Below are 4,197 nucleotides of genomic sequence, written 5' to 3' on the forward strand. Positions count from 1 at the left end.
CGAACCCCAAAAAACATGACGCTAAGAAAAAGGAACCAGAGAGCCAGGGGTGGCATAATGCCTTGGGATTCCAGGGGTAGGAAGAAGGCAGCGGTAATATCCCAGTCCTAGGCGGGACGGGGTGGGGTGGGGCGGGGGTGGGGCGGGGGGGGGGTGGTGGGGGTGGTGGGGGTGGGGGGGTGGTGGGGGGTGGGGGGTGATTCGGAGGCTGTTGGGGGAGACCGGTGAAGAGAGTCAGGAGGAGGGGAGAGGGGGGCGCGGATGGGAAGGGGGCAGGGGGTGGGTGGGAAGGGTGTTTCTCTTCGAAGGGATGGGGACGTTCTGGAAATGGCGGCGAGGGTTGCGCATCTTTGTGAGTAACCTTAGGGAAAAAAGGCAACGGAACTGTGTACTTTGAAGAGTATGTGAGTTATGGAGTGCGAATTTTATCTCCACTTTGAAAATGTGAGGGAAATGTGTAGGTAGACGGAGGGGGGGGCGGTAAGTAGACAGGTCCCTCGGGAGGAGGGAGGGAGGGAGGGAGGTGAGTAGTCAGGTCCCTTGGGAAGGAGGGAGGCGAACAGGGCGGGTGGTCGGCCTGTCTCCCTTCCCTTCCCTTCCCTTCCCTTCTTCCTCCTTCCTTCCGTCCTTCCTCCCTCTCTCCCTAGCCATCCTTGCGTGCCTGCTTGCGTGCCTGCGTGTGCGCGCACGCGCGCATTCCTCCACTCTGTGGGTCCACGCAGACATTCAAAACGGGGGGGGGGGCGCGCAGGGAGTGGACGTGTATGATACTGGGCATGCATAGTTTTCTGAGAGCTTGTGTGCGTTACCCTGACTAATCACCTCTGAGAGTGGACAGAGTCTGTGGGCGGCCACCACACGCCTGGGTGCTGGGATTCGGCAGAGACTCCAAGCCAACGTATTCCAGGCGGGAGGAGTGGAAAAGCGTTCTGCAGGTGAAAGGGTAAGGTCCCATGATAGGTTGTTGGGGTGGGAGGAGCAGGACAGGAGGTGGCCAGAAAAGTGGTGTCCCAGGTCATTTCAGAGAAAGGGAAACTGGATATCCGTCCCTGGGTCGATCGAACTCTATGGAGAAGAACAGCGGCGCCTGTGTCCGCTTTTACAGTGGTTGTTGTGCCCAAATTCCGAGAACCCCCAAAGACGACCACCAGAGTCCAGAATCAAAGCCAAACAGTAAGGGTCTTTTTTTTTTTTTTTTTAAAGATTTTATTTATTTATTTGACAGAGAGAGATCACAAGTAGGCAGAGAGGCAGGCAGAGAGAGAGAGAGAGAGAGAGAGAGAGAGAGGAGGAAGCAGGCTCCCTGCTGAGCAGAGAGCCCGATGCGGGACTTGATCCCAGGACCCTGAGATCATGACCTGAGCCGAAGGCAGCGGCTTAAGCCACTGAGCCACCCAGGCGCCCCGTAAGGGTCTTTTATTACGAGTCCGAACCCGAACTTCCGCGCACTCGTTGCCGGTGACGCTAAGAGGTCCCGAGCTCGGGATCACAACACCTTTTATACACTATTTTTGGGGAGGCAGGGACTTAGCATACATCATAGTATCTTCTAACAAATTGCCACATACCGCGGGAAAATCAAAAAAGAACTCTATAATATGACTGGCGTGCTACAGAGCGGGAAAAGGCTGGGAATAGATTATTGGTTAGGTCAAAGGGCTGTCATTCTTCAAACTGCTGAGTTGGCGCCGCCAGGGTATGTGTCACCTCAGGATTGACCGGGCTCTTCCTGTCAAGCCTCGGGGCGCCAGATGGTTGTTCTCTCTCGGCCCAGAGCCGGATTTGGGGGGGGGGGGTGTCCAGGAGCAGTCAATCTGTCAGGTCCAATTCCGGGTGGGGGTTTCCTCTTGGCCCAGAGCGGGGGGGAGGGGTCCGGGAGCAGCCATTCTGTCAGGTTCAATTCTGGGTGTGGGAAGTGTGGCTACAGAGTGTCTATAGAAAATCTGCTGGTATTTTTCCATCTCTTCATGGGTTAGCAAGCGAAGGTACAGAAGCAGAAATAGCGGTCATGGTTATAATTTAGGCATCTCATGGTATTCCCCACGTTAACCTTCTCAAATGTTCAGGTTTGTTGAAGGGATGGTGGAGAAGGTGCTTAGAGAAGAACACCGGTTCACATTTCTGAAACGATCCGTCAAAATCATTGCACTAGGGGATCCTGGGTGCCTCAGTGGGTTTAAAGCCTCTGCCTTCAGCTCAGGTCATGATCCCTGGGTCTTGGGATCGAGCCTCACATTGGGCTCTTTGCTCAGCAGGGAGCCTGTCTCTTCGCGCCCCCCCCCCCAACTACTTGTGATCTCTCTGTCAAATAAGTAAATGAAATCGTTAAAGGAAAATAAATAAATAAATAAATAAATAAACAAACGAACAAACGGACAAAGAAAAAAATATCATTGCACGACAACTGTTCCTAGGTCCAGGGTGCGTCCTTGGCTCAGTCGGGCGGGCCAGGTGGCCGGCCGCCTGCCTTCCGCTCGGGTCATGATCCAATGGCCCTGGGATGGAACCCCACATCGGGCTCCCTCCTTGATGGAAAGCCTGCTTCTCCCTTTCCCGCTGCTCTGCGCGCTCCCTCGTTCTTCCGCTCCCCACCCCCACCAGCCCCGCTCGCGCGATCGCGCTCTCTCTCTTTCTCTCTCTCTCTCCCTCCCTCCCACCCTCCCTCCCTCCCTCCCACCCTCCCTCCCTCCGTCCCCCCCCCCCCCCCCCGTCTGTCAAATGAATCAAATCTTCACCACAACTGTGGGTTGCTGGGGGGAGGGTGGTTGGGAGTAGGGGGGTAGGGTTATGGACATTGGGGAGGGTATGTGCTTTTGGATAAATTGGAAGGGGAGGTGAACCATGAGAGACTAGGGACTCTGACAAACAATCTGAGGGGTTTGAAGTGGTGGTGGGGTGGGAGGTTGGGGTACCAGGTGGTGGGTATTATAGAGGGCGCGGCTTGCCTGGAGCACTGGGTGTAGTGAAAAAATAATGCATACTGTTTTTCTGAAAATAAATAAATTGGAAAAAAAAATCATCATCATCATCATCACCACCACCACCACCACCACCATCATCAAACCCCAACTCTTCCAAGTTCCGTCCACCTCTAGGTTGCCTCCTGAGGTCCAAGACCAAGCTCTTGCCACACCCCGCTTCCCCGCCTCCTCCGCCCTGGCCGCGACCCACCTCTAGGCCTTCCTCAGGTTCCTTCCCCGGCCCCGCGACAGGTTCCGCGCGCGCGCCCCATCTGCCTCCCCCGCCCCCCGCCCCCCGCCTCCCCGCCCCCCGCCCCCCCCCGCCTCCCCCCGCCTCCCCGCCCCCCCCCGCCTCCCCGCCTCCCTCCTCCCTCCTCCCTCCTCCCTCCTCCCTCCTCCCTCCATCCTCCATCCTCCATCCTCCATCCTCCATCCTCCATCTCCCACCTCAGTCTGGCCTGAATTCCCTCCATCCGTGGCTGGACCATCTGGTCGACCTGTTAGGGTTACTAGAAAGGCGAAGGCGACCACTGGGCGCTTGGGTGGCTCGGTGGGTTAAGCCGTTGCCTTCGGCTCAGGTCATGATCTCAGGGTCCTGGGATCGGGTCCCGCATGTGGCTCTGCTCAACAGGGAGCCCGCTTCTCTCTCTCTCTCTCTCTCTCTCTCTCTCTCTCTCTCTCTCTCTGCCTGCCTCTCCATCTACTTGGGATCTCTGTCAAAAAAATAAAATCTTTAGAAAAAAAAAAAAAAAAAAAAAGGCGACCACCAAGCGGGCAGGCAGCGCCCCCAAAAGCGGCAGCACTGCGGTGGACCCGAGTCTGTGTGTGGCTTGCAGGGTGGCTGAGGCAGGCTGGCTGAGGCAGAACGCCCGCTTTCCCGACTCCCAGGCCTCATCCCCTCCACCTGGGTCAGCAGCCCTTCCAGACTGCGAGCGCGCCGTTAGCCAGAGCGGGGGTGGGGGGGGGGCCCTCTGGAGATCCTTTTTCTAGTATCCCTGGGATCTTTAAGGCGCCCGCCCCGACGTTCCCCCACCCAGTAGGCCCGGGACACGGGACGGTGGGAAATCCCGCGTGGGAATGGTCCTCGGTCGCATGGTGAAATGTCCGCCAAGCGAAACCCGCCCTCCCCGCATCCGCGTCCTCGACCTCATCCTCTTCGTCCAGTGCGCATGGAGAACGTTTATTCCACTCGGCTGGATCCGAGGCGTGAGGCGCGAGGCGTTTCGGGAGTGGTGGC

Source organism: Neovison vison, unplaced genomic scaffold (assembly GCF_020171115.1).
Source record: "Neovison vison isolate M4711 unplaced genomic scaffold, ASM_NN_V1 Scaffold_154, whole genome shotgun sequence".
Lineage (NCBI taxonomy): Eukaryota > Metazoa > Chordata > Mammalia > Carnivora > Mustelidae > Neogale > Neogale vison.